The sequence below is a fragment of the Protopterus annectens genome, chromosome 12.part0, assembly GCF_019279795.1.
Source record: "Protopterus annectens isolate FY-2018-M chromosome 12.part0, PAN1.0, whole genome shotgun sequence".
NCBI classification, from domain to species: domain Eukaryota; kingdom Metazoa; phylum Chordata; order Ceratodontiformes; family Protopteridae; genus Protopterus; species Protopterus annectens.
Genome location: NC_056746.1, coordinates 1,219,843,695 through 1,219,856,467, shown reverse-complemented (window position 1 = coordinate 1,219,856,467; position 12,773 = coordinate 1,219,843,695).

The window sequence follows — 12,773 nt, the reverse complement described above, 5'->3', positions numbered from 1 at the left end:
CACACACACACACACACACACACTTTGAGATAAGAGTTATATACAACCACACATACACTCCTGGGGAAGTCTGGCACAGGTTCAACAGCTGTGCCCCTTTTACCCAGACTATACGGTAGTACCGCTTGCCACCACCCACTAATATTTATCAGCAACTAAAAGGGCCTTATGAAAGGGTGTCCAATTATACTGTGCCATATTATTATCCAAATGGTAAGTGTGACTGAACAGCAAGGCTACTGGAGTGGCTTTGTACAATATCACTAAATACATGCAATGGCCTCTTAGAGCTTAAATTATCCCTACACAAAACAGCCACAGCTGAAATGTTTAAAAATATTTAATAATAAATAATAAAAACACAAGACAATACTTCTTACTACACAGTGTTAGTCAAGTGTTCAAAGATCGCAGAGAAATACTTAAAATAATATAGTAGAAAAGTTCTAAGATCAATACAGAAAAAAAAATAATCAAATCTTTCTAGTTCCTAGCTATATCTAAGAGAAAACACAGTTCTAAAATAAACTTACATGTAGAACACAGGCAGAGTTCAGGTGAGTTGGATGTTCAAAACACAAATGCTAAAATCCTTTCATTCTTTCTGTCCTTAAATTTATAGCACAGTACCACTGATTCATTTCAGATTGCATCATTTCTTCCCAGGCTAACAGAAACTCAAAGGTTAATAGACTTTTGATCTTGCAGCTGGTCAGGAAGCCAGAGCAATAAAATAAATTATACATGTAAATTCTAGCCATTAACTCTGGCCTCAAAACAATAGGCAGAATGCCTCCCTCTAGACATCATGGCTTTGAGTTTTAGATCAAAGAATTTCACACTGCTTGACTTATCAGTTTTCTTACAGCAGAGTGCACTGTTGTTACATTTTTTTCAGTTCAACTTTCAATGCAGTATTTTCACATTTAAGAGAATAAGCCTGTGGCTTACATTAATAATTACAAATGACAGAATTATGTACAAAATTCTATCTAGCTAGGCTGGCAGCCTTCACCTATCTTTGTAGCAATCATCATTCTCTGTGGTTCTGTTCTTGCTAATGCCCTTGCTACATCCAAAAGAACATTTTTCTTTATAAATCAGCCAAAATTTACATGAGCTGCAAAACTATTCAAAGGTTGAATAAACTATTAAGTGTGTGTGTGTGTGTGTGTGTGTGTGTGTGTGTGTGTGTGTGTGTGTATGTGTGTAAGCATATTGTATATGACTCAGTAGGCCTGATTGCAAAAGACATGCTCTTGGTGTAAATAACTTATGTCGGTGTAAGCCTTCCTCATTTTCAAAAAACCTTATCAATAATAGAGATGTATGCTATTATCAGCCTGCTTTATAGATAGGCCTTTGGAATCTGTCCCAATGTTTTCATTGACATTTAATGTGGAAGTCACTCCAAGGAAAGGGTTCTCACATTAATATTTATAATTGTCTATTTCATCCATTCCAGTTTATTTCTGAGTAGTACATGATTTGGCATGACACATTCTTGCATACATTGCCAGTTATAAATAACATATGATGCATTCAAATGCTACCTGATTGCAAAAGTGAAAGCATAAACCATAAATAAAATGACAAAATGGGCTGAAGATATTTATCAAATGAATGACTGTCTCACGTATGTGTCACTAGTAAAATAAAAATAATTCATAAAAATACGGCAACTCGGCACGTAAAAATCTACTGCCAATCATTAGCGGACCGGAGTTTTGCTGTGGCGACCCCTAACCGGGAAAAGCTGAAAGACACAACAACAACTTTGTGGCATATAAAGGTAGAGTTTTGTATGAGCAAGATTATAAATTAGATCTTCAACTTAAAAGCATTGGCCAAACTTGTTTATAGCTGCACAGATTGCCTGACATTTCAAGATGTACATATAAATTAAGAGTTTAAATAGACCAAGAGTGATTGAGATATTACATTATGGATTATTAGAGGGAAACATACTTTTTTTGGTTATTCCTGGTCTCTGTTTTAGTTTTTAGTGTTAAACTAGAGATGTTGAAAGCATTTCACATTTTCTCTTTTAAAGAAATTTGAAATATTTAATGACTGATTAACATTTGCTCTTGAAAAGCTAATATTTTCATTTGGTTATATGTTCAGACTTGTACTTGATTTTATGATTCCTAATGACTGTGTCAAGATTCTTTTTGGATATCTGATCAGAAAACCTTGAAAGGATGAAAGAATGTGGTTTTTATTTATTTATTTATTTATGTATTTATGTATTTATTTATTTATTTGCTTTTATTTAATGTTAACGTCTGACTGGGAACTTAAAAGCCCTTATTCAGGAGTGGGCCAGGGAGAAAAGCTTCAAAATAAGCATAGAAATACATTTTTGACAATTCAATATAAAAATCGTCAACAAACATTATTTACAAATTATTTCAAAGCAAACAATTAACAAACATTATTTACAAAGCATATCATATTAAGGGTATTTGACCACTGTTGATTTGACTAAGGGATACTGGCAGGTATCCTTGACGTCTGTTGCTAGAGGAAAGGTCAACTTTTGTAACCCCTTATGGATTGTATGAATTTACCAGGATGGCTTTTGAATGAAAAATGCCCCAGCAACTTTCCAGAAGCTGGCAGACCAAATCTTGGTAGGAGCATTGTAATATGCTCTAGCATGCTTGGATGACATAGCTAGTTACAGCCATTCCTGGCAGGAACATCTCCAACATGTTTGGTAGGTCTTGGATAGATTAAGTAGGGCAGGATTAACCATTAAACCTAGCAAGTGTCAAGTGGGTATGGCAGAAGTCACTTACTTACTTATGACACAGATTGGGAAGTGGTAAACTTAGGCCAGAACCTGTCAAGGTGGAAGCTATTCAAGAGTGGCCAGTTCCTGTTATTAAGAAACAAGTGAGAGCATTTTTAGGGACAGCAGGCTACTATAGGAAATCTGTGCGCAATAACAGTACCATAGCTGTAACCCTTACTGACCTAACTAGCAATAATAAACCAGACAAGGTAGTGTGGACCACAGATTGTGAACAGGCATTCCATAAACTTAAGGAGATTTTGGGAGGGCCCTCTGTGTTAGTCAACCCAGATTACGATAAAGAATGTATTGTACAAGTAGATGTTTCAAATTATGGGGTGGGGGCTGTACTTAGCCAAGTCTCCACTGAAGAAGAAGAGCACACAATGGTATCTGAGCAGTAGACTCCAACCTACAAAAGAGTGTTATACAGCTGTGGAGAAAGAGTGTTTGACCATAGTGTGGGCACTGCAAAAGCTGCAGCCCTATCTTTATGGGAGAAAATTCACTGTACTCACAGATCATAACCCTTTAACATGGCTTAAAAGGGTCAATAAGCAAAATGCCAGTCTACTGAGGTGGAGTCTAGGATTGGAAGCATAAAGTATGACCATACAACATCGTAGTGGGGTTAATAATGACAATGTGGATGGACTATCCAGAAGAGGAGTGGGTTAATTTTCCCAGGTAGACCCATTTTCTCAAGCGTTGGTTTTCAAGGGTCACTTGAAAATCATGCTTGAGTCATAAGCGGTGGAGAAATGTGAAGAAAATGAAAACACTGTCATCTGTGTTAGCATGTCTGGCAGGAGATTTGTGTATATTCTCATATTAACTTGTATCATATGCCAGCCTGTATAATTGAAGAATGTAAATAAGTTTTTTTTTAAATGTTGAGTATCTCCTTGTTTATACAAAATGATTAAAGAATCTGTCAGTATTTTGATAGTCTAATTGCACATGATTGAGAGAGAGATTCTAAAGTACAAACTGTTTGTGGAGAATCAGCTGAACAGTGATTGATGTCATTAGAATGAATGTTACTGGTTGCTAGGTGATTATTTGAACAACTGATTGACACGAAAAATAACTTCTTCAAACAGCTGAATGTTATTTTTGAAATAAGACAGCTGAGACTGTTAACTTGGACTATATAAAAGAGACAGCTGAAGTCAGTTGTGGGCAGTTAGTTAAGAACAAGCATTAGGTAAGATTTACAGTAAGTTACAGTGCTGTGCAGAAGATACCCAGAAAAGGGATTCACCAGAACTGTAAGCCTGCCTTTGCCTTGCTGTTAAGTTTTAGATTAGATCAGGGACAGTATTATCTAGTTAGATTAGGAGAGTTTAGTTATTTAGACAGAGTTTTTTTAAGATGATGGACTTCTATCCTACAGTTTAATTTCACATTTCTAGGGACCGAATTCTGGTGTTTATTGAAAGTTATTGATTTACATTCTTGTAATCATTTTACTTATTATTAAATGTTTTTCATTACTTTACATTGTGGCTGGACAATCAGTGTGCTCTTTACAGATTAAAGAGTGCTTATACCTGTTTGATACTCTCCAGGTAAACTCAAATGCATGGCTGCTTCTGGTCATGCCTATCATTTATTTTGTTGTTTAATTTTTAATAATTGATCACTCTCTTACGGGGATGTAGACCTATCTAATTCTGGTGGCAGCATTACCATGTGTATTGGGGAAAGGACACAGCTGGAATTCTGTCTCAGGCTTTCCATAAGGGTTTGAGTGTGTGAGATTTAAATTTATTTTGAGTTTGAATGAGTCAGATATCTTAAACTGAAACACATTGCTCTGAGGTGTTTGATAAGGGATTACATTTGGGGTGGACAGATGTATATAGTCCAGTTCCTGGAAAAAAAAAGAGTGTGTTCCTGTTGTACTGTTCCTGTTGTACTCTTAAGGGAAGTTGTGGAATTTTACTATTGTGTGCTATGTGCTTAGGTGTTTTCTGTGACGCTTCCACACTGGTGTCAGTAGTGAAGATTGAGGCTCTTTAATTACTGACCAGGGTTTTAAGTGGAGGACATCACATTATTGTTGGCAGTCAAGTGGAATATTGGCTGGATGTCACATATGCCACAATGCAGACAAAAAAATGATTGATTTCAATAATTGGCTTAGCTTCTGGTTTCACTCCAGGGGGAGCTAGTATTTGTCAGCCTGGGAAGACATGGTCAACAGTTCACAGTGCTTTGCCAGAGAAGGCCTTCACCAGTCTTCTCAAGGGTTTTGGATTTTGACAAATTTGCTTGCCACCCCCCATAGTGTCTTTTTTAGGAAATCTCCAAACACCAAAACTTCCAACATAAAGAAATCCACTACAGACAAACTCAAGGTCATGTTGCTTAATGCTAGGAGCTTAAACAGTAAACTGCTCTTCCTGCAAGCACTCTCGCCTCGGAAGATAAGCTCTGTGCAGTCACTCAGATTTGGTTCAAGGCCACTGAGAGTACCCCAGCTATAAAAGGCTACAATGCCTTTCACACGTTCAGACCCAAAACGAGTGTGAAAGAACCAAAAGTGGAGGTGTATCAGTCTTCATTAAATCCAAATATACCTCAAGACTAGTGAAACAGTACAACTGTCTTGAGCTACTCCAGGTCTAAATAACGATAGGTAAAATACCCTTCCACATCAACGCTAGCTACAGGTCCCACACCATGAATCAGGAAAAGCACACCACTCGCCTAGACTTGTTAGAGTAGTTCAGTATACAGCCAGACACCTTTATCATGGGAGATTTCAACTACCCTTCCATCAATCAGGCCACTTAGATGAGCACAAATATGATTGCTATGTGGTTCCTGGCCTTTGTTAATTCAAATGCTCTGGAACAGTTGGTCCACACCCCCACAAGTGGCTCAAATGTTCTGGACTTAGTGCTCACCAACATGGGGGGAGAGTCACTGCACTACCACCTGTGTGTTTCCCTCCTTAGTAAGGTCAAACCATAAATCTGATTTGTTTGAAGTAAAGCTCAAGCCTGACACCACCACACAAAAGTAAAAAAAAAAAAACTAAAAAATGTCTCCAAAGCAAACTATTGTCTACTAAGCGATGGTATAAAACATTTCAAATCCCCTGCCAACACACCCAGCAATGACTCTTATGCAGAAGAGTACACAAATGCCCTGTATAGCCACTTAAACAAATACATTGACTCTGCTCTACCTAGCAGGAATAAAACCATGCCCTCCAAAAAAATACAAGCTACCCTGGTGGACAGTAGGTATAAAAAAGTTATACAACAAAAGAAAGAAACTGATATCTAAAAACTGGAAGGAACTTACTCAACAGAGGAAGAATACCCTCCACAGCCTGATGAAGCATATCAGATATCTTGTAAAGTCCTGTAAGGCTAGTTATGATACTAAATTAGCATCCCTATCTAAAGACAATCATAAAGCATTCTTTTGCTACAACCGAAACCTAAAAGGGACTGCCCAGCTGTGTGACAAACTTATAGGAGATGGTACCACTCACACTGAATCTGAGGAAATTGCCAACCTGCTAGCTGACAGATTTGGCAATAACTCCTCCCACCATCCCCACCTGACATACCCCAAAGTATTCCTGATACCAGTCCTCTACCAAGTATCTCCAAAGAACAGGTCATACAAGTGCTCTCTAAGACCAAAAACACGGCCTGTATGGGACCAGATTACATCCCAGGCTGCTTACTAAACAATCTAAAACAAGACCTGGTGGAACCACTCGGCACTCTCTTAAAACATAGCCTGAGCATTGACTTTGTTCTGGCAGAGTGAAGAAAAGCAAATGTAATCCCCTTGCACAAAAGGTGTCCATCAACTGACCCTGGGAACTATCAACCATAAACCTGACCAGCCTTATCTGCAAAGCCATGGAAAGAATCATCATGGACCTTAAAAATATACTTAGGAAGACAAATGTGATAAAAGCAATGTGCAGTAGTAGAACAGATCAGGATCTATCATGCACTATTGCAAATAAAAACTAAAAATCCCAACACAGGCAGAAAAGCTTAAAAGATACACAGATAAATATAAAGGAAAAGTACAAAATAAGCAATTTATTGATGATCCAAAAATGTTTTTATAGAGAACTGGGAAACAAGGTAAACAGAATTGAAAGACTACCAAATAAAGAAGAAATAGATATATTTTGGAGAAGTATTTATAAAGATCCTGTGGAACGTAGCAAAGATGCTAAATGGATAGTAGACATAAAAGAAAGATTCAGAAGTTTAAAAGTACAGGATATGAAATGAGATGAAATAACAACCAGGGAAATTGAAACAAAGTTAAGAAAAGCCTCTTCTTGGAAAACCCCAGGCTCAGATGCAGTACCTAAATTCTGGTTAAAAGTATTAACATCTTTGCAGGAAGATGTAGGCATAACTAAAAACTATTTATATGCACATCCTCAACAGACACCAACCTGGCTAACGACAGGAAAAACAATGCTCTTACTTAAGAGTGAACCTGCAAGCTACCCTAAAAATTATAGACCAATAATTTGCTTTCTGATGATGTATAAACTATACACTGGAATGGATGTCAACAGAGCTTATAGTCATTTAGAAGAAAACTCAATTATTGCAATAGAACAAAAGGGCAATACAAGAAAGTCATATGGAACAAAGGATAATTTCTTATTAAATAAAGGCATAGTGGAGAACTGTAAAAAGGAGAAGAATCAAAGTATGGTATGGACTGACTACAAAAAAAATTTTGATAGTATCCCACATTCATGGATAAAAGATTGCTTAGAAATGTATAAGATGCGCCCTACTCTTATCAACTACATTACAGTAGTCATGAAACAGTGGCAGACTACTTTGAAATTAAGCCATAATAAAGGACAAATTATTATTCCAGGGATAAACGTTCAAAGGCGGATATTCTAAGGTGACTCCCTGTCACTGCTGCTATTCTGTCTTGCCCTTAAGTTTAACAGCTTAGGCCATGGCTATAATCTGGCTCCTAGAAAACAACAAAGTGTAAACAACTTCTCATCTTCTCTTTGTCAATGATTTAAAACTGTATAGTTCATCAGATGAGGAACTGAAAGCACAACTGCAAGTTGTCCAAACTTTTTCAGATGATATAACAATGCATTTGGAACAATGCAATAACAATAAATGTGCAAAAGCAACCTTTAAAGAAAGAAAAACTGCAGCACCAAGAAAACATCAGTTTGGGACAAGAATGTGTTATAAAAGAACTTGAGCAAGAGGCGGTGTATAAATATTTGGGAACTCATGAAGGATCGACAATAAAACATGAAAACATACAAATAAAACTTAGTAAGGAGTAATTTAGAAGACTTAAATTAATCCTGAAAACAGTGTTGATATCTAGTAACAAAATTCAAGCTATAAACCAATTTTCTCTTCCTGTCCTAACTTACAGTTTTGGAGTGAGTGACTGGCCCCAAAACATGTTGGATCGAATGGAGAGGAAAACAAGAAGGATGCTTCATGCTCACCAAATGATTTTTAAAAAAATCAGTGCATACAAAAATTATATATTCCCCGTTCCGAAGAAGGGATGGTATCCTTGAAACTGATTAAATGTATAGATCTGCAATTGTGGGAATGCACACATAATCTGCTGACCTCATAGGACCCAAATGTAGTGAAAGTTTTGAAACATGAGGAGAATAAATCTAAGATGACATCTCTGCTTAGCCTAGCAGAAGCATATTGGCATCAAGCAGGAATGGAAATCAAACCAGAAGTAGATAGAAATCAGGCAGCAAATGAATGTGCCAAGAAACAAAAGAATATAAGGTGAAGGACCAGAATGAGAAGGCAAGAAATGTGGAAAATGCATAAATATAGTTGCAAGTATAGAAAACTTCTGGAAGAACCTCATGTAGATCAAAATCAAATGCAGGAATGGTTAATGAGAGGCAAATTCAAACAGAGAGATGAAAGGTTAATATTGGGGGCCCAAGACAGTGGGCTATGTACACATTGGTTTACAAAGTCCATTGAGCATGTGGCAGAAGCAGACAAATGCAGGTTTTGTAAAACAGAATTTTAAACAGTTGAACACCTCATTGCTGGTTGTGACATACTAATAGCAGAAAGACTGTATACTGAAAGGCATAATAATGTGGCAAGACTGTTACACTGGGGATTGTGCAAACATTATGGTATTGAAGTGGCTGAAAACACAGCAAACATGAGCCACAAAGCATCATGAAAATGATGAAGTCTACATCACATGGGATCACCCATTACCAACAGTTCAAAAGATAGATGCTAGAAAACTGGATATAGTGGTCCATGAAAAGAAGAGAAAAGTAGCATTGATTATTGAAATCGACACATCCAGTGACTGCAGTGTCTTGTGTACAGAGAGACACAAAGTCATAAAATACCATGATTTGCAGGAAGAAATGAGAGCAATGTAGAAGAAAGATACCCAGACAGTTCCAATAGTAGTAAGAGCAATCGGTCTTATAAAACAGAATCTACAATCGTATTTAGATATATTACCAAATACATGTAACCCTATATGAATTGCAGAAGGCGTCATTACTGGGCACATTTTGGGTGCTGTGAAGAGCACTTCTGGCTGATATCAAAGGTTGAAACAATACTAATTTCATGAACTTTAATAAAATTGACTTAGGAATGGGGTCCATTCCCATCATGGTATTAGAAACCAAAAACACTTGCAGAAATTAAAAAAAGAGACTGACCTTCACACTCTTGACCTGACCAGTTTGGTTTTATCAAGGGCAGATCTTGTTTATTAAATCTGGTGGACATCTTTGAGAATGTCACCAAAGCCCTAAATGAGGGAAAAGCAGTACATACAGACTATCTTGATTTAGCCAAGGCCTTTGATACAATCCCTCACTCAGGTATCATTGAGAGACTCTCTCAGTTGGGGATTAACCCATACATGGCTAGATGGGTAGCCAACTGGTGCACTGACAGAATTCACACTGTCAAAGGTGGGGAGTCAACCTCCACCAGTACACCAGTTACCAGTGGGGTACCACAAGGATCCATGCTGGGCCCTCTACTGCTTGGAATCTATTTCTCTGAAGTCAATGTGAAGGTTGATGGCCTGTGGCTTACTAAGTTTACAGATGACTGTAAACTGTGTGCAATTGTAGAGTCCCCCAGTGATGTTAACATATTACAGAAGAGGCTGATGCAGACAATTGACTGGTGCCAAAGTCATTGACTAAAACTTAATGCAAAAAAATGCCTCATCCCCTTTGTTAAGGAAGTAGCCTCTATTAAGTATGATACAGAAAGCACCCCTCTAAGCTCAAACTCAGCGGAGTGAGACTTTAGAATATAGACTTTAATCACCATGTGTCCATAGTGGTAAGAAAAGCCTTCTACGTTGCACATCTCATAAATAAGTGTATCTCATACAAGACTAATGAGGTTATAATTCTTCTGTACTCAAACCTTATCAGACTACTAATTTAGTTCCCTTCTGTATGTATCTTACCATACAATGGCAGCAACTGTAGAGACCACAGAGGTTTATAACCAAGAGGACCCAGAACCTCCAAAACATGACCTACATAAAAAAGACTGAAAGCCCTGTTACTGTATTCTGTATCATACAGGCTGCTGAGATGCGACCAGTGCCTGGCCTACAGATCAGTCTCTGACCCTGCTCAAATGGAAATACTGCACATCCATAAATCAAATGGGACAAGAGAAACTTATTCCAGGGATCTCAACCTAGCCTTTGACATTAACAGAACATGCTAGAGAGACAGATATATCTCCCAGAGATTGCTGCTCCTCAGGAATAAGCTCCAGTCCATGTGAAGCAGAGCTCCTCAATGAACTTATTTAAGCAAACCTTCACAACTAGATGGATGACTGTAAATTCACCCCAGGGGGGGCAACTATATCCCTCATGAACAGGGGTAGTCAGCGTTAACCATAGAATTGCTCTGCTAGCAACGACCATCTAACTACGGTCAATAAGGGTACTCGGATTTTTACATGGCTAGGCTTGTAAAGGCCCTAGGACAATTAGCCTAGTAACCTCCTATGAACCTACAAACCTATAACTAAATAAAGTAACTGCAAATTAAACAAATATGATTCATGTGCAATCACCTAAAAGAACAAGAAACACTGTTTTCATGTGTGGGGGGCTTGCCTCCACACTCTTCAGAAATTAAATATACTAACTCCATGGTTGCACATCCATGAGCAAAAAAAAATAAATTACATTACATTCAAATCAAAGTAGTGTGACCTATATAAGTTGTAGGGGCTATGGGTGGTGCACAGAAAAAAAACAAACTTTTTTTTTTGAGTTCTGTAAGTCTGATATTTTCTGTTTCATCTTCCTCTGGTCCTTTGACGTTTTGATATACATCACACACACACACACACACACACACACACACACACACACACACACACACACACACACACACACACACACACACACACACACACACACACACACACACACACACACACACACACACACACACACACACACACACACACACTCCTCCCTGAAGTTGTACTCACTGCAACTAATATCATGCCCATTCGTGGAAAATAAGTTGCAAGCTGCCACTGACTAAATGTGTGCAAGTGAGCACCAAGAAATTATTTTGCCCCCACATAATGTGCACATTACTGCTCAGTAGCTGCTGAGGAGCTATGAAGAAAGCATAGACAGACAAAAAACCTGAAAATCCCATTCCAGAGTATAATATTACATGAACTGGCCAATGATTAGTCTGTCTGTAACACAGCAACAAGTCGAATAGAATGTTGTTCAGAGGACTACTGGCATACTCATAATCCGTTCCACAAGCTTCAATGATAAATGTTCTCCTAGACCAGTAGTGCACTGAATTTGTCAAGCACCCTTGTGGTATCTGTGTGTTGAGGTGTTATGTGTCATTATCTCTCTTCAGTACTAGAGCTGCTTCCTGATGACTCCCTACTAGTAAAATATATTTCAACAACTTGGAAACAACAGACACAGCATTATCACTGAATGTCAGCAGCAGTAACAAAGTGACAATTAGCCATAATTATACAATAGTAATCCAAAAAGCTGCTTCTTTTTTCAGCAACATTTATGTCTGGCTATGTTTACTTCTGACCAAGAACTGTTTAACACAAGCACCTAGTGATGTGCTGAACAGCTCACTACTGTGCTTTTCTTTCAGAAACACAGTTATTTATATGTTTGATATGTCTCCAAAGCAGATAAAACTAAAATTGCAAGCTTGTCATATAAAGTTCACCCCATCCCAAAACTAAAGGTCACTTAAACAGTGACAAACTGGAATTTAGCTATACCCATATCTAGTACAAAAGTAAAATGCATCAGAGTAACATATCTGAGCTGACTGAGAGAATTTCTGCTTTGAATAACTTTCAGCATTTTGAGCGAACAGTTTTCTTTCTCACTTCATATACCAATTCTCCCACAAGGTAATATACCGGTATATTAAATTAATAAAACATCTTACAGTTGGATCCTCCAAAATCTAGTAACAATGTTAACCATTTAATTGTTTGCCTGCAGCACCAGATGTTATCTTCATCTTCATCATCAGATTACACTTTCATAGTTGCCATGGAAACTGCTCATGGCACACATGTATACAATCAAAAACGCACAAATATCTTAGTAATACAGTGTAATAATTAAGCCAAAAGGGTCATGGCAAAATAAGACCACATTACATATCTGCCCATTAAATAATATGCTCAACAGTTTAATAATACAGAAAGGAAATCTCTTTACAGGAGACATATTTTCCTTATCATAGCATGAATGATAATTCTGAATAATATATACTGTGCAGATATTTCCCTCATTACAACATCCCTGGAGGATTTACAACAGGTCTCAAATAAGTTACTTGAAGTCTCAAGAGACTGTTCCCTTGAAAATAAATACCAAGGAAACAAAAATCATGCTAGCAACATACAAAAAT